Here is a 20065-nt window from a genome sequence, read left to right as displayed (position 1 = left end):
CGATCATCTGAGCCTTCAGGGAGCAGTAATCCTTTTGCTAGTGGAGGGTCTTGATTCCATGTCGATGGCTGCTGACTGATCAGGGTGGTGGTTGCTGAAGGTTGGGGCGGCTGTGGCAATTTCATAAAATAAGACAACAATGAAGTTTGCTGCATCGATTGACTCTTCTTTTTAAGAAAGATTTCTCTATAGCAGGCCATGCTGTTTGATAGCATTTTATACACAGTAGAACTTCTTTCAAAATTGCAGTCAATCCTCTCAGATCCTACTACTGCTTAGCAACTAACTTTATGTAATATTCCAAATCCTTTGTTGTCATTTTCAACAATGTTCACAGCATTTCACCTGAAGTAGATTCCATCTCAAGAAACCACTTTCTTTGCTCATCCATAAGAAGCAATTCCTCATCTGTTCAAGTTCTATCGTGAGATTGCAGCAATTTAGCCATGTCTTCAAGTTCCACTTCTAATTCTGGTTTTCTTGCTTCCACCACACCTGCAGTTACTTACTCCACTGAAGTCTTGAGCCCCCAAAGTCACTCGTGAGTGTGGGACTCGACCTCTGCCTAATTCCTGCTAATGTTGATATTTTGACCTCCTCAAATGAAATCACAAATGTTCTTAATGGTATCTAGAATGGTGAATCTTTTCCAGAAGGCTTTCAATTTTCTTTGCCTCGTCTCTACTAAAAATAAAAATAAAATAAAAAAAAATTAGCTTGGCACAGTGGCACACACCTGCAGTCTCAGCTACTTGGGGAAGCTGAGGCAGGAGAATTGCTCGGACCTGGGAGGCGGAGGTAGCAGTGAACCGAGATCCTGCCACTGACTGCACTCCAGCCTGGGTGACAGAGCAAATCTTCTTCTAAAAAACAAAACAAACAAACAAAAAACCTACTATATATGATAGCTATAGCCTTAGAAAATGTATTTCTTAAATAAGAAGACTTGAAAGTCAAAATGACTCCTTGGTTCATGGGCTGTAGAAAAGATGCTGTGTTAGCAGGCATGAAAACAACATTCATATCCTTGGGCATCTCCATCAGAGCCCTTGGGTGACTAGGTGCGTTGTCAATGAGCAGTCATATTTTGAAAGGAATCTTTTTTCTGAGTGTTAGGCCTCAAAATATTCAGTAAACCATAGGGTAAATGGATGTGCTGTCGTCCAGGCTTTCTTTTTCCATTTATAGAGCACAGGCAGAGTAGATTTAGCATAATTCTTAAAGGCACTTAAAGAAAATCTTAAAGATTTTCAGAATGGTAAATGAACATTGGCTTTAGCTCAAAGTCACCAGCTATATTAGCCACTAAATAAGAGTCAGCCTGTCCCTTGAAGCATTGAATCCAGACATTGAGTTATCCTTTCTGCCTATGAAATTCCTAGATGGCATCTTCTTCCAATATGATGCAGTTCGTGTAAACTGAAAATAGATTGTTTAGCGTAGCCACCTTCCATCAGTGATCTTAGCTAGATCTTCCAGTTAACTTGCCACAGCTTCTGTTACTACATCAGCATTTGCTGCTTCATCTTGCACTTTATGTTATGGAGATGGCATTTTCACTTAAACCTCACAAACCAACCTCTTCTAGCTTCCAACTTTTCTTCTGCGGCTTCCTTACCTCTCTCAGCCTCCATAGAATTGAAGAGAATTAGGGCATTGTTCTGAATCAGGCTTTGGCTTAAGGGAATGTTGTGGCTGGTTTGATCTTCTATCTTGACCACTCAAACTTTCTCCATTTCAGCAATCAGGCTGTTTCACTTTCTTATCGTTCATTTGTTCACTCGAACAGCACTTTTAATTTCCTTCAAGAACTTTTCCTTTGCATTAACAACTTGGCTAACTGGCACAAGAGGCCTGACTTTTGACCTGTCTCAGCTTTTGACCGGTCTTCACTAAGCTTAATCATTTCTAGCTTTTGATTTAAACTGAGAGACATGTGACACTCTCTTTTACTTAGAAGTCATTGTAGGGTTATTAATTGACCCAGTTTCAGTATTGTTATGTCTCAGGTAATAGAGAGCCCCAAAGAGACGGTAAGGGGTAGGGAAAGGGCCATTTGGTGGAGCAGTCAAAACACACACACATTTACTGATTAAATTTGCACTCTTTATGGGTGTGGTTCATAGCACCCCCAAAACAATTCTAATACTAACCTCAGAGATTACTGAACACAGATCATCATAACAGATATAATGATAATAAAAATTTTGCAATGTTGTAAGAATTACCAAAGTGTGACCCAGAGACGTGAAGTGAACACATGTTTTTGGAAAAATGGCGCTGGTAGGTTTGCTAGACACAGGGTTGTCACAAACCTTCTATTTGTTAAAAAAAACCTCATATCTTCAGTATCTGTGAAGTGCAATATAACGAGGTGTGCCTGCACTTTCTGATAACTAGGCTTCAGAGCACCTGCTGTGTTTTTCTAAGTAATACTTGATGGGGAAGATCAAAGGTTAGAATAATAGCAGAAGTAAGTCTTGTAAAATGTGAAGTAAGGCCTGATGGCTGGGAGTTAGCCACCGAAGTCGTAGCCAGGTAAGTTCCCTGAGCAGGGAAACAACCTCTCCTCAGTTCAGACCTACATTTTCTTTCCTCCGTCCTGCTGCCCCTCAGTTTTTAAGTAGACAGCACTTGAAAATGATGCTGTGGATGGGAGGAGGGAGACAGGTGGTCCCTTACTTTAAATGGCTTTAATGAGGAGTCTATTGCACTTATCAGAAAACAGTTTATAATTTTCATCAGCTCATCAAAGGGATGAATAATAACTAAAGATCTCCTAGTTGACCACCACTTTACCCATCTGAAATAGTTCATATGTTTTGCAGTGACCTTCCTCTCCCCACTTCTATCCTAATTGGATAATTCATTCATGGGACATACTTTCCCATGAATTAAAGGAAGGGTAAAGATTAAGTATCTTCAGATCATTTGAGGCCAGGAGTTCAAGACCAGCCTGGCCAATATGGTGAAACCTTGTCTCAACTAAAAATACAAAAATTAGCTGGGTATGATGGCACACGCCTGTAACTTCAGTTACTTGGGAGGCTGAGGCACGAGAATTGCTTGAACCTGGGAGGTGGAGGTTGCAGTGAGCTGAGATCGCGCCACTGCACTTCTGCCTGGGTGACACAGTGAGACTGTCTCAAAAAAATAAATAAATAAACAAGCAAGCAAACAAACATTAAGTATCTCTATATGTGGTCTCTTAAGTCTTCTGATGAGACTGAAATGTCACAAAAAGATATACAGGAAATTTGGTAACAGGCATAACATTCTCCTTTATGGAAGTTATGAGTCAAGGGAGAAGGTTTTAAGGGCTTTCCCTTTCCAATCCTTATGTCAAGAATAGAAAATTATTTGTGAGTGAGTGATGGTAAAGAGCCTGGGTCAAAACACTACAATAATCAGCCTTGGCTGGGTGCAGGGGCTCACACCTGTAATCCCAGCACTTTGGGAGACTGAGGCAGGTGGATCACGAGGTCAGGAGATCGAGACCATCCTGGCTAACACAGTGAAACCCCGTCTCTACTAAAAATACAAAAAATTAGCCAGGCATGGTGGCGGGCACCTATAGTCCCAGCTACTCAGGAGGCTGAGGCAGGAGAATGGCGTGAACCCGGGAGGCGGAGCTTGCAGTGAGTGGAGATGGTGCCACTGCACTCCAGCCTGGGCAACAGAGCAAGACTCCATCTCAAAAATTAATAACAATAATAATAATAGTAATAATAATCAACCTTATTAGCTACGTTACCTTGGAGAAATTACTTATGCACTTCAAGTTGTAGTTTCAAGTTCTATAAAGTGGGTATATTAACAGAACAACCGTGGAGGCTTAAGGTGAACCGCAAAGATTTTCACTAATATTTTATTTCTCAAATAGGATAATGTGGAAGTGGACTTGAGAAAGCCCAAAGTACAAAAATTTCAAGCAACTGTTGCCTAGTAAAATTTTTCAGCACAAGGAAAAGTGTGTTAATAAAAGCATATTCTATGAATTTTAGAATTTTGACATGACAGGTTTATGACATGAGAGACATACACTTTATAACACAAATTTTCACAGATTTCAGTTGAGTCAGTTCTGTTATAATGCTTTTTGTGAAAATGCAAATTTGGTCCAATGCAATTAGTACAGCAGAGAATAATTTGGGCGTAATGCAATTCATGTTTATTTACACATGATTTCATCTGAGTGAAATGCTAGGTGAACACAGATAACTGGACTCAGCTGACCCATGTTTCATAGGAAAGCACAAAACTCACATACCTTAAACATCTAACAGCTACCAAAAGTTCCTCACCTCCGTGATGAGCCAGACCTATTCTTTATTGTTCGTTTGTTTTGTTTTGTTTTGTTTTTTTGAGACAGAGTCTAGCTCTGTTGCTCAGGCTGGAGTGCAGTGACACGATCTTGACTCACTGCAACCTCCGCCTCCTGGGTTCAAGGGATCCTCCTGCCTCAGCCTCCCAAGTAGCTGGGACTACAGGCGTGTGCCATCACTTCCAGCTAATTTTTTGTATTTTTAGTAGAGACGGGGTTTCACCATGTTAGCCAGGATGGTCTCTCTCTCTGGACCTCGTGATCTACCTGCCTCAGCCTCCCGAAGTGCTGAGATTACAGGCGTGAGCCACTACGCCGGGACCTGAGCCACACCTATTCTTATTCGATGTAATAGCTTTCTTTTTGATATTAGAGAATCATCTTTCTACCAGTTTAGAATAACAAGCTGCAACTCTTCAGAAACTCACTTCCACAAGCAAATGTCGGTGTTTTTGAGAAAGTGCCACACTTATATCATATTTACGAATTTCTTAACCATTTAATATGTAAAACCGCTACAATTTTATTAGTTTCTATTGTTTTGATGCCAATAATGTTAACAGTAAATGTCAATAATAAAATTTTTGAGTGTTGCACCCCAACCTCATTTTCCCCACAAGCCACTGGTTTGTAACGCTGTGATTTGGCATAGCATATGATTTTTAGAAAGGAATATGTTGCATTACAAGAAAACTCCCTGTACAGTGAAGGTACAAATTTCCCAATTGTGAATTAAGTTTATAAACTTCAAATTTTTCATCTCTTTTGTTTCTAAAGTTTAATTCATCTGTAGTATAAGCATTTAATTCATTGTTCTGTATATAACTAGGACATTGATTCAAGATTAGAGGATGGAAGGGTAGAAGAGAAGGTTAGTGTTAATTCTTTTTCTGCTAATAGTTTGATATCTCTTCCTTAATGAGGTAAATCTTGCCTAATGTGAACAGTAACTTGTTGTCTCTATGAATACTTAAGAAGTTAAGTTAAATATAGGTAAGTTTTTATAACCAGTAAACTCATAGTTAACGATTGCACTAACTTCTCTCAAACACAATGGTAATTTTAGAATTTATTTTTAATAATTCAATTTAACATTTTTCAATCTACTCGAGTTTAAAACTCATTTCTCCCAACATTTAATTACGCAAACACTTACTTCACTTCCAGGCAAAAACATTTCCTATCTTAGTGCTCTTCCACATCAATGTTGAATGGGCACATGCTATTAAGCAGATGCTGCCATTTTCAATGTGGCAGGCGAATGCTTGTCACTAAATTCCAGACAGTGTTATTAATTTTGATCATGCTTCAGAATCTAGCCTAGCCAGCATCCTAGTTATTCCACTGGTATTTCATCTAATAAGTAATTTTTAAAAATAAAAACAATAACACTTGCACGTAGAGCTTCATTCTGTTGAAGAAGTGATGTGTGTCATGCATCCAAAAAGGCCAATTAAAGAATTCCTTTTCTTTCTTAAAACTGTTGACTGTATACTAACATATGCCTGTTTTAAAACAAAGAAGTCATATATGCTTTCCTGTTACTCTTATCCATGGGGGCTGGGAAATATCTAAGTTTTTTTCCTACCAAAAAAAGTAGTGGATAACGGTGCTTTATACTTTCTAGGTGTCTCATTTCTCACTTTGGTCTTGTGTCTTAGGAAGAGATAAGTTTCTTCAAGAAAAACAGCTCAGAAGCATTTGTGCTGACAGTACGCTAGTACCTTTTTATTCCAATTTACACAAAACAGAGTAAAACAATTTTATGACTCCATGCATGCCCTATTGGGGTGACAGTGTAAGCCTTGATTAGCTCATCAGAGATCAAACTCTTTAGCAAGGTACCGACAGATGCAGCGTTAAATCTAGGAAGTAGGTCAGGTTTATCGCCTACATCAATCCTTTTATTCAGTAGGGCAGACACATAAAGGGAAAGAGAAAGAGCATTTGTGTGCAGAAACGAGTTGACAGACACATTACAAAAATAAGTCTCCTCCTTCAGAATATCTCTCATTTAAAAAAAGAAAAAATTGAAGATTACACTTCTAGATAGGGACCACGCACACTCCAGGCTGCCCTGTGTAAAATGTGATTGTGTTTCTCGTCACAATTATAAAGATGACTTTTCATGATACATGGTAGGGAATAACAAACACCATTCTTTTTATGCTGTATCAGACATAATAACTAAGTTAAGATCTGTACAAAGTTGGCTTTTAACAGTGCCTCTGATTTAAAATATTCATATATTTTCCAGCTGAAAATATATCCATATATTTGGCATTATAGTAATATTTAAATCAAATTCTAAGAACTGTCCACAGATTTTGACAGTTGTCTAAAACTTTCAAGTGAATGTTTCTGTTACATCACCAGTTCCGCATTCAATCCTTCTCTTTCTCTCGACCTCCTAGCGCTTTGTTTTCCATTGCTGTTGGTGAAAATAAATTTAGTCCCAAACTACAACTTAAAAAAAAACACAAATAAAAACCATGCCCTAGCATTCATTTTTAGAATCATATTTCCTCAGATTTTGGAGGAAAGAGAATGACAATCCCAACAGTGTCTGTGTCCCTTACTGGTTAAATAATTAATGGTGAAAATAAAATGAACACAGCATTTTTTCCATTGAAAATTAGAAGCTCACAATTTATATGGATAATTTTTAACATAACCACGAACCTTTTTCTTTTCTTGGCTCCCCTTTCACATTTAATTTATGACGAACCATTAAAAGTCAATAATAAATGCCTCAGATTAAAACACTTAACATCTATGTATGCTAATTATTAGAGTTTTGAAGAACTAAAATAATAAACTGAGCCAAAAGTGAGATCCATGGAGAGTTATATTTCATAATTAAAACATATGAATCCTAAATATGCTTTCTTGGCCAGTCATGTGATCTCTAAGGGTATACCATAAAAATGCGAATGCACCCACATATTCCAATTAATGTTTCCATCTTGGCTGACTTGCTTGGTGGATCCAGAAAGCCAGAATGTTCTAACAACTTCACAAATACAGCATGAGAGTCAGGCCCATACTTTAACATGCTACTTTTTCCAAATACTGCACATGCTCCTAATGCAAAATGATATAGTTCAAAAGTAATACTATAAAAAGCTTTAAAAAGATAACAAAATGCTATTACCTATTAGTGCCTGAACTTGCAAAAAAACATGATGCATTTCTCTGTTTTAGGTAGAAGGGTTGTATGGATCAGCTCGTATTTGCAAATGCATGTGAGTTTTTTGTTCTGGCCAAATGAGCCCATCAAGGCCATGAAACTGAGGGGCTATCTCTTAAAAACTGTGGACACATCGCACTACAAATGAATAACAAGGCATTTTCAAAGTACTAAATACAGTTCTTTGTTTCGTTAAATAATGTTTCTGAAATAAATTAATAAATTCATCTGAGTCTATCAAAATCTCTCCACTCTGTAGTTCATCTATCATTTTCACAAACAATTGAAATTCATGGTATGTCAAGGCACACTTGCTAGATCATCATCTTAGGTATATCTTCTTTTAGAACAGCAGGAAGACAAAAAGGAGAGAGGAAATATTAAAAGTCAAGTATTTGTGAGTATTGGGGTAGATTTTAGCCCAGAGAAATATCTTTCAGGATACCATTGTGTTCTTAATTTATATTTGTTTCTCCCTTTGACTTACTGTTTTCCTTGAACAATATTTAAGGGGTTTCTAAGGCAATGGACACATTCCTTCCCACTGCCATTGTTTTCTGGTATGTATGCCACTTTGGTTTGCTACTAGATATTGAAATACAGAGTTTCATTTGGCTATCTCACCATGTCAAATGTACCCAGTCGTCCTTTGGTACACTCAGGGAGTTGGTTCCCAGACCACTCTCTGCCCCACATAAACCCAAATTTGCGCATACTAACATCCCACGGTGGGCCCGGAGGAATCTGTGTATACCAAAAGTTGGCCATCTATATACGCGGGTTTCACATCCCACCATTACTCTATTTTTTAATCTATGTTTGACAGATTGACAAAGATCAATGTATATAATAAGTGGACTCATGCAGTTCAAGCCCATGTTGTTCAAGGGTCAGCTGCATATCTAAGATGGTTTCTATCCAACATTCTGGAATTCAGCATCTGATTATTTAGGCTTTACTTGTGTACCCAATACTTCGCTCTGTTTCCAGGCCAATAATTACATGGAAACTGGATTGTTTTTAATGGTGGTAGCAGAATCTCTTGAAATGCAATTATTTAAGGGACTTCAAAAAATGCCTATCTCTGGGCTCCAACACTGCCCTATTGAACCAGATACTTAGGGTCATAAATCTACAATATTAACAATTTTCTCTGTTGATTCTTATGTCCACTAATGTTTGGTGATAAGTGCCTTCAGTAATTTCACAGCTCAGTAAAACCTCCACTGTACATTAGCAGAATAAAGCATCATTCTATTTGGTAGTCATACTTTGGTGAAAGCCAGAGAAAACACTGGCTAAATGAGCTTTTGGAATTGTGTCTAGCTTTTATTAATTCTTCCCATTTTCCCCCTACTATCATGATAAGTAAAAATGAACTTTGGAGCCATTCTGATAAACTGAGTTTCTGAACCCATTTGTGGAAAACTGTATCATAACTAGTGAAACAGAGACATATTCTATGCATTCATGCATTAATCTCCACACTTATTCTTTCACCAATGGTATATTATTGCCACATATTGCATGTGACAATTATTAAATCTGTGGCTAAAAAAAAATAAGAGAGATATCTGCCTCCAGGAAGAAAAAACATGTGACCAACAATTTGGAAAATGAATATAACTGGAATCCACCATAATTGACATATGAATGAAGTGCTGTAGGAGCACAGTAGTCATGTACTAACTCAGTAACTCAGTTCTTATGGTAAATAATAATAAAAAAAGAACCAATAAAGTCTCCAGGGCATGAGCTGTGCCTTCTTTGGGCAAAGAAATAATTATGAGCAAATGCATGAAGGTATGGAGGTAGGGTGTGCTGAGGAAACAGGTTACCGGGGCCCCCTTATAAGGTACATGAGGATTTGTGTCAGAAAGTGAGGACAAAATAATCAGTTCTGAAGTGTATTTTTGCTTATAAGTTTGAGATGGGTTTAGGACTTGTGTTCACGGAAGATTTGACATTAAAGCTGTCTAGAAAGACGAATAGGATTTTATCACCAAACAATGAAAGCATACTCTGACAGCAGAGTTAACGCGAGCTAAATGCACAGGAACATTTGAGTGTTCCCTGTCACTAGGGAAGAGGGTTGCTTTACAGCCTTAGAGTATATAATACATATGCTGGGAAATGATACTATAGAAAGTTGGAAAATTAGATTGAGATTAGATTTCAAAAAGCTGCAAATGATAAACTTGGAAGGTTAGAAGCTATTCTAAATGGAATGGAATGAAATGAAATGAATGAATGAAATAAAAATATTTAATAAGAGGAAAAACACCATCAGAGGTCACTTGTAAAATGACAATTATAATAGCAGTCATTTTGGGTGCTGTGTAGTATTCCACACAAGGATATGCTACAATTTATTTATCTATTATAATATCAATGGATAGCCTATCCATGTGTGAAATACTATATGGCACCCAAAATGATTGAGCCAAAGCTCCCCACATTAACAGCTGAATCTCACAAGCATAATGTAAGTTAAAGAAGACAGGCACAATAAAATCCAAGTAATGTGTTTCTGTTTGTATAAAATTAAAAGAAGAGGTAAAACTAAGCAGTGATTAGACAGTAACACCAAGGAAGTGATTATAATACTTCTCAGGACAATGGATAGGCTATAAGAAAGAAGTAGTGATGTGGAAAGGCTAGAAAGGAGATTTCAGGTTATAGGTCATGATCTACTTATTGCTATGAGTAGTAGACACTAAACGTTGATTTTATGATAATTTAGTCTTAATTTTTGTTTTATACCTGTTCTCTGTATTATACTTGATACACACAAACATTTTTAAAAATATATTGGTGACAGGGTAGTTGAGAGGCTAGGAGACCAGTCAGGTGCATTAAAAAAGAAAAATCTTGACTGGGAGAAGTGCTCATGCCTGTAATCCCAGCACTTTGGGAGGCCAAGGCAGGTGAATCTCTTGAGGTCAGGAGTTTGAGACCAGCCTGACCAACATGGCAAAGCCCCATCTCTACTAAAAATACAAAAAAAAAAAAAAAAAAAAGCCCAGTCTTCATGGCACATGCCTGTAGTCCCAGCTACTCACAAGGCTAAGCCAGGAGAATCACTTGAACCCGGGGAAGCGGAGGTTGCAGTGAGCCTAGATCATGCCAGTGTACTCCCGCCTGGGTGACAGAGTGAGATTCCATCAACTTTTCAACACTGTCATATACAACCTAACTTTAAGATAATTTCAATTAAATCAAAATTAATTTACTTTTGCTTATTAGACAATCACCTATGTAAATTATGGATATTCTCTTAAGGAATTTGTTCAAGTTTTATTGTTGATATTGTTTCATATTCATTAGGATTTCTTCTCCTAAATTTTCTTTACTTCAAATAATATTTGAACCTCAAATGTTAAATCTGAATTTCCTCTAGTAACTTGCCTTTGACTTCATCGAGTAATCCCAAGTAGTTTGCTGCTCTAAAGGCGTACATATTTCACAAACCTGTCTTAAAAATGATGATGAGTAAAGAAGAATTTAGATATTCTATGTCAATTTTAACTACTGAAATGTCTCTTTTTTAAATCTATCATAAAACATGGCTTTTATACTGTCATCCCTCTGCTCAAAAACTTTCAACATTTCACTCGAGCTTAAAGAATAAAAATATGTAATTACAAGATCATAGAACCAAACAAGATTTTCAGATCATCCAGCTCACTCATTACTTTGTAAATAAGGCAACTGAAACCCACCACAGATGTCATGGGGCAAGGCAGCAGATGTCATGGGAGTAGGTCAGAAAATGGGTTACCTTTTTTTTTTCCCTCCCAGTCCATTAGATAACACTATCAAACAGCAAATTTCAAAGCCCATAATTTACGACCTTCCAAATTCAAATGCCCCCATTGATTTTTCAATGGCCCCCTCCTCCGAACACATATTAGTCCCTAACAACACAATCAAATATATCTACTATATTGCCAATTTTTTGGCTAGTTATTTATTTGGTTTATCAGGTTGGATGAAGGTTTGATTATCACGGAATCAGGTAATTTTCCTAGATACAGCCCAAAGAACTAATTTTGCCTAAAATTTAATATATTAGAAGGACATAGAATAGCTCCCCAAGTAAAAGGACTAACTCTTTTACAACCAGATCTTGGTAAGAACACGACTCAGGGCTGCTTTGGCAATCTAAGGTAGAAAAGTTAAAAGGCAGCAAACCACCATGGCACATGGTTACCTATGTAACAAACCTGCATATCCTGCACGTGTACCCCAGAACTTAAAATTTAAAAACAACAACAACAACAACAACAACATTTTTTAAAGGCACTCTTTTACATTTTCCCCACAGGAATGTGTCAGGGAAAACCATTTTCCACCTTTCTGTCTCTCTGCTTAAAATTCAAATACAGAAGAATATAGTCTTGTTGGTGTAACTTAGATCACATGTCCGTCCTCCCTTGGCTCAGGAAGGTCACGTATCTTTACTGACAGTCCCATCAAAACCATAGAGTCAAGGTAAAGGGTGAAATTAGTTCCCTGAAGGAAAATAAAATCTAGGAGCTCCTGCCAGAAGGGGGAGAAATGTTAGAAGGCAAAAATAACAGATGTTTATAAAATTCATCTAATTCTAACCAATATATGAGTCCTTTTTACCATGTTTCCCTTAGAAATTCCCAGTTTAGAATTACTAGTTAAGTCTTATAGTCTACACCTTTGGAAGTCTTATTATTACTAGAATATACATAGCTGGTGCATGCAATGTAATTAAAGAAACCAGATGAGGAAAAGAAAAAGTTAATTTAAAAATAAATTTCAAAGTGATGACGTATCTTTTCATAGTCTAGTAAAGAGGTAAGCTTTGAAAAACAAACATGTAAAAGAGAAAGAAAATAAACCTTTAACTTTTCAGGGGAACAAAGTAAGGGAGATTCTTTTCAGATAATGCCTTCCTGACCTTTCCCTTTAAATTTTCACTGCCAGTACTTGGTTAATGCATTCACGTCTTGCTTTGGTGGATGAGAATCCCACATAACTCACAGCTGCCTCGCCCAGCCCCTCCTGCTTTCGATGCTGGGCTCTTGGACTCTGTCCTGTGCAGTCCACAGCACTCCAGATGGGTCTGGGAACCATGCCATGAGCCTCACTCACTATCCCAACATGATTTTATGGCCTTATGGTGAAGCATTATAGAGCACTATAGAGCCTCGATGACATTTTTTAGTCACAATAATAATGACATATGGCACTGTCTTCATAACCCTTCCATTTGGGAGAAAACAATTTTCTACTTATTATCTTAAAACATGGGGGCTGAGTGACTGCTGCAGCTTCTGAAATGCACACTCAACACTAATGAGCACTAGCCTACAGTGACCTATTCAGAATGGAAGGCTCACAGTGTGACATTCTGTTTAAGTGGGCTAAATGATTGGACATCAGTCACAGGAGTTTAAAGGTCTGAAGAGATGGCAAAATATTATTAATTCAGTATCTCTTTAATGCTAAAAAAGTATGGCCATGGGGACCCTTTGACAATTTCTTGGGCTATCAGAATACCTAATTGGAGATTAATCTCTAATAACCTCTTAATATCATTCAGAAGTTTAAATGAAGCCCAAACAAGAAAGAAATTGTCAGTTCAGTAGTGTCATTTACAGCTAATGCTATGGAAAACTATTTAATTCATTACAGAGGCAGAGAGGCCCATTTCAATTTTTGCCCTATTTCTATCTGGCCAATTAAATATAGTGCTGGCTAAACACTAAAATTAGAAAATGGGAACTCCTGTGCCCAGAATTGACTTCTTCAAAGACTTTCTGGGCTGATGCCTCAGGTTTCAGGCAAACTATCAATCCCAAGGGCTGCCTTCCTTGTACCCAGAACTAGGTTAGGCCTTCCTTTATAGTACTTAATAGAATTGAAGTTGTACTGTTTTTCTTTTAACTGTCATCTATAAAAAAGCATACTCTGGCTGGGCACGGTGGCTCACGCCTGTAATCCCGGCTCTTTGGGAGTCTGAGGCAGGAGGATCACGAGGTCTAGGAGTTCGATAACAGCATGGCCAATACGGTGACACTCCGTCTCTACTAAAAATACAAAAATTAGCCAGGCGTGGTGGCTCGCACCTGTAGTCCCAACTACTCGGGAGGCTGAGGCAGAAGAATCGCTTGAACCCAGGAGGCGGAGTTTGCAGTGAACTGAGATGATGCCACTGCACTCTAGCCTGGGTGACAGAGCGAGACTCCGTCTCAAAAAAAAGCAAACTCCATAAGGTCAGGTCATTTATCTTTCTCGCTCATGTATCTCAACACCTGGAAAGCTGCTTGGATAAATAAGTAGATATGGTCTTATTTGTTTAAAAAAAAATGAATGAATAAATAAAGGAATACACACTGAGGTCTAATTTTAAAATTGATTGTGAATGCCACACATTTGCTCCTGCCCTACAAATATTATTACTCTATTAGCACATCATGTTTGAAGCATTAAAGTATTTTTTATCCTTTTCTACTATTTTAGCTTTAGAGCAGACGGATCCATGGATCATGGGGTCCTGTGTGTAATTCCAGATCTACCTCAGGAAATATGTACAAAAGGAAAGAAGGAACCAGGCCCTGGATTTCTTCATATTCCCCAAATCTGTGTAATCATCATGGTCTCTTACCACCCCTCACTGCAGTTTCGTGTATTCTGGGGGGAGGCTGCCTTTGTTCTCTGGAATAAGGAAGCCCTGGGCAATGACCAGTCATTCCAAATAGCAGGGAAAAATCAGTGTGAAAAAGAGACTTACCCTCATTTTTTGACATTTGACCACTCACTCCGAAGCCTCACTTTTCTCTTTTCTGCTAGCCCCACATCTGGACAGGCTGATCAAAAAGCCCCTGCATGCCCCCTCCTTTGGCCCCAGTGGGAAATTCAAATCTAGCCAACCCCCAGCCTTATCCCCTAACCTCTATGATGGTTCAATCCCCTCCTTCTGCCTTGACCAAGCCAGCCTGGATCTGTTTGTGCCCACCCTGCTCTCCCCAGGTATCCCTTGTATGAATAATAAACTTGCTTTCAAATTTCCTAAAATTCTCTGCATCTTAACTATTAATTGTGAAGCAGTCTATCTTATCCATGGGGTGTCCACAAAGTAGCTAGCCTGATAAAATTCTCTCCACCATTATCTTGTTTTGTACCTCAGAATAATTCAGCTATGTTTGTGATAAGAGTTTATCTCCAGAAGACCCTTGTCAGAATGTGTGTTTGACGCAGCATTGCGTATTGGTTGCATCCACAGAGAGAGATTTTAAAGAAAAAGATTTTATTTTTTAAATTTTTTCAGCTTTAGTGAGATATAATTAAGAAATAAAATTACTTAAATTTTAGGTGTACACTGTGAATATTTAATAGACGCATATATTGTGAAGTGATTACCATAATCAAGTTAAGTAACACATCCATCACCTCACAGTTACCCTTCACATTGTGTGTATGGTGCGACATCACCCCGTTTCCTCATCCCGCAGCCCAGTAGAAATGGCAGTCGCCATTCTACTCTGTGTTTCTGTGAGTTTGACTTTTTTAGATTCCACATATAAGTGAGATCGTACAGGATTTGTCTTTCCTTGTCTGATTTATTTTACTTAACATAATAACCTTCAGGTTCATCCATGTTGTTGCAATTGGCAAGATTTCTTTCTTTTTTAATGGCTGAATTATGTTCCACATGTTTGTGTGTGTGTGTGTGTGTGTGTGTGTGTGAATATATATATGCATATATATATAACTTTTGGAATCCACCCATCTGTCAATGGAGGGAAGGTTTTTAAACAATGAAATGCTAATACAACGTAGGTTAAAAGATCCATGGGAAGTCTCTGAAGTTGAGACTTGGATTTATGAGAAGACTGTGCAATGAAAGAAGAGTAGTATCAAGACAGGATGAAGAGGAATTAGAAGGCATCTTCCTGAATTTGCTATTTTGCCTTGGCTACCCTTAATTAGAATGATATTCTGGGGTCTTATAACAAAGGCTTTGCAAAAGTTTGTTATCTAAGTCCCATGCTAATATGCATAATTTCCTTCCTACTTTCTTTTCTTTCATTTTTCTTTTGCAAATTTTTAGTCAATGTGAAGCATTGACCAAGGAGCTATTTCCTCTTTTGACGTCAGCAATTTTTTTCATTTCTTGCCTGAACCATCCATCAAGAGGCCACTATTGCTCCAAAGAGAAGTTGCCATGGATATCAAATTTGTGGATGTAAATTTAAAAAGTCAAAATCCAGACAAAACTAAGAAAAAAATGTGAAGAATATTTGCCAAGTCAGTTAATTCTGCTATGACCTCTGTGAGGCAATAGGAGAGCTGAAGTTAAACAGGACCTGCCATATGCCCTAGTAGACAACAAACCCCACTGTGTTTCTAGAACCAACATCTTAGGACGAATAGAGCATGCCTAAACAAATCAGCCCCAACACATGTCACATGGCATGGGGGGATGCTATTTGTTTTCTTGTGTAATAAAAGATGATGACACTGTGACACTAAGAACTGGCAGACATGGAGAAATTGCAGACATGATGCAAAGATGCCAAAGAAGAAAAGAGTTTGCCATGGTGGTTGGAGTATTGGTCTGAACAAGGAAGCTTGAGCACATACCAATAGGATGTTCAGGAAATCAGATGTACCTGGAGATGTAGGCGTGGAGTGGAAGGAACAGACACTGGATTAATTGCATTTAATCCTGAAATAAAGGAGTCCACATGGTTCAGACTAAAACTACATATTTGGTCATCAGGAAGAATGGAAGCTCAAGATAGAGACAAAGTTAAACTGTGGAAAACAAAAATTACATTTTTCCCCTACACATCTGAGTTAGTGGCTGAGAAATATCATCTCTAATATTTTCAATTAATAGATCTATGTTAGAAGCTGCTGTTAACTTTGTCTTAGAGAGCCCTTTCAACCAAACATTTCCTGAAATATAACTGACTATTTTACTAAATAATATTCTGAAGGCAAAATGAGAAAGTCACCAAGGACAAACTGTGTCCTCTGGTAGATTCTGCATAAATGATTTCGGTTAGCTTCCTTTCATCAAGATTTTCACAAATTAATTCATAAATATTAGCATTTCATTAATTGCACTAATATTAACATTTCACATCAGTGGGGATTTTTAAGCAAATTTCTAATTACATTCAAAAAGTAAAACAAGGAAAAGGTTTTCTAATAATGCTGGTATTAGCAGGCACTAGAATTAGTTTTGTCTTGAGTACACATACATTGCAGTATGAAAATCTGTTGCTCTGGGTTTTAATAATCAATTTTATGGGTATATTATGAATAACACATACTGAGTATCATTAATTAGCTAGTGAATTTCAATGCTTAGAATGAATTTAAGCATCAATCCACGTATCTTATGCATCTTTTTAAAAAATCAACAGAAAATCAATTTCAGGGAAGTAAAATATTTTCTACATGCTAATTTAAGTAATCAATAATTCAAGGGAATTATCAGCATGATTTAAGGATATTTTAATTTTGATTTTTTTTCAAGAGAAAATTGTTTCTGTGGAATAAAACAAAGCAGGGAGTTCATTTGGTAAAATCATCTTGTTCTTGATTTTAGTAATAATCCAAATAGATACTTCCACTATTTTGAGTTTCACTCACTATTCATTGAACGAAACTTCATGCTAATTAACCATAATTCCATTTGCTTCACATACAAACTGTTCTCATACCAGCAACATGCTGTTGTAAGTAAAATAATATTTTGTTTGTTTAAAGATCCCGCTTATAGACATTTCCAGGTTTTAATGAAGTGTTAATCTGGGAAACAATGATATCAGGGTGTCAATTGGTATAAATAATTGTGTGTGTGTTTTCCCACATCATACTCATTTAACTTTCCATGGAGAATTCTCAAATAACTTAAGAAAAAATTTAATAAAAAATAATGAACATAAAGACAACTTTTAAAATATATTTGCATTTGACCTAAATCCTCATTAATTCTGAAAACATCAACTTTTTTGTTATCAATGTTTTCATAATTTTGTGACTATTTTTTTCTGAAATTTTTAAATCACTCCTAAGAAGTAGTTGGCAATTTTTTTTCTTGAAACTTTTTAACAGCACGAGTATTCTTTAAAACTCTTTCTCCTTATTATGCTTCAGCCAGACGGGCCATTCGTTCAATCCTTGTCCTTCGCACATGCATACCATTACTCCAGCTAATTCCTAATTTTGAAAATCTCATTGGAAAAATGAAACTTACTCCTTAGAATCTTTCCCTGCCCTTTTCATCTGAATTAGATAAGTCTTCTCTTTCTCTTTGGTGGCATCCAATTCTTTATCATCTTGTCATGTATTGGATTTGTATTACGTATTTTTATGTGTATTCATTCTCTCTACACCCAGCTCTCAGACTAGATTAAATCTAAGAAAACAAGGACATTGTCTCTTTTGATTTACTGAGGGATATTGAGAAGTGTTTGGCACATAGGTGGAACTCAATAAATTTAGAGAGAATGAATCAGTGAGTAAATGAATGAATGAAACTCAAGAGCCTACAGGAAAATCTGACTTACTAAATTACATAGAACCTAGCACAGCATCACTATACCATAACACAATAATGGATATTCATCATAATGTTCCTGAGCCCTGTGGAATAAAGCTAAACTACGTTCAACATATTCTGTTTAAGAAGGCAGGAAATTTTTTAAAAAATCTATAATAATAATTTTCATAAAAATTGTTCTTTAAAGGAAGGCCTCAGCTATGGGGAAAATGTACATATTGCAAAATGTCTTATATATCTAACCAGTTCCATGTGCGTTTTGCATTATTAGAGTCACTTTTTCCCTCTCAAAATCTAAATATTGACTCCTTAAGAAGATGCAGTTAACAGCTATACAGCTGGGAAAGCTCTTCTTGAACTTTAAATTTTAGCAGCAGCTTACTAGATAACAGCTAGAAAGGAAACTGGAAACTTACAAACATTAATTGAAACTCATAGCCTGGTCAAATACTGCAGACCTAATGCTTCTCAATTTTTTCCAATTAATTATTCCAGGTTTCCCATGCACAAGGAGGAAAAGAGGCCGAACATGGAAACCCCGTGCAGTGACTGCCTCCTTTGGATCAGCATGTTACGAAAAGTCGGTACCTGCCATTCTGATTGACTGAGAGCAACAGAAAACCCCTGAAGCCTTCCGGTTCAGTTGGGATTGTAATGATAGACTAGCAAGATAAAAGCCTGCCAGAACATTAGCTTCAACTCTATGACAATGCCCTTCCCAAGAAGATATGATGCTGTGTAGATGAATATAGATTGAAAATGTGGATCCTGTCAGCAGCACTGATTTCACTCAGAAAACCTGTATACTGGGAGGATGCTGTGTCTGCTCAGGGTTAGGACTCCAGCAATGTGTGAAAAATTTATTTTCCCAGCTGCAAACATTCATGCATCTAGTTGTACAAGTGGTAACTTGGGGGTCCACGCTAATGTTGAAACTTAGACAGAAATAGGTGTGTGAGTGTCTGTCCCTACTAGGAATGAGCAGGTACTTCTTGGCCTAATCATAGGGCATGGAGGAGGATCCACACATTGGTCAAAAATAAAATTTCTTTCTGGAATTCTTGCAGCCCTTACTCTCCAAATGCACCCTGATGCCATGAAGTAATTCATTTTCCTCTCTTCCATAGAACAGACACAGTTATCATCATTTTCATTGTTTCTCTGACTGATTCCCTCCTTCTGACTCCGCAGAGCAGAAAATTTACCCTCTAGAGGTGTAGAGGGGATAGGTTTTCCTCTTTTTAAATTATTTCTTCAAACAAGAGATATGAACAAAAACTGTGAAGACAAATTTCTACACCCTCATGTTTGAATGGTGAATAACATTGACTTTGCAATTAAACAATACTAAGTAGAATTTCTCTTGCTGTGAGAGGGTAAGAAAGTCACCAACAGCTCTAAACATCATTGGCTATTGTAGGGATTTAGTGAAATAATGAACATAAAGTGAGGTACAAAAAATGTTCCCTATAAATGTTGATTAATGACATGATTATTACTATAAATACAATGGGAAGACTATCACCACTTTTCAGTCATGCTTACTGATATTTTATGTTATGTACTTAGCAGAGGACAAGACTAAAGTATTACAACCAAAAATGCCCATTAAAAAAATGGTGCTAGGGGTGGCATAAAAGTTCATCTGAAATTTCTTCCTCAGTAAAACGGGATGCATGAATTTTTATCTTTACCTTAGAGAAATGGTAAGAAAAAGTACCTTCTGGGACATAACTGTGAAGACACTCTGCCATTTGGAATGAGAATGAAATATTTTCACTAAAAATGTAACCGTCATTAACTCAGTACCTATGGGATGTGTATAATTCAGTTCAGCAATTCAACAATAATTTCTAGTCTTTTTATAATAGAAATCAAATCTTTTACATTTTCTTTTCTCATTCTAGTGGAATGAATTGCTTTTTTGTGACTAGGAATAACTGAGTAGAAATACTGCTTTTATTTTTATTTTTTGTTGATAGATATTTGTTGATGG

Source organism: Macaca fascicularis, chromosome 6 (genome assembly GCF_037993035.2).
Source record: "Macaca fascicularis isolate 582-1 chromosome 6, T2T-MFA8v1.1".
Taxonomy (NCBI): Eukaryota; Metazoa; Chordata; class Mammalia; order Primates; family Cercopithecidae; genus Macaca; species Macaca fascicularis.
This window is presented reverse-complemented; position numbering follows the sequence as displayed.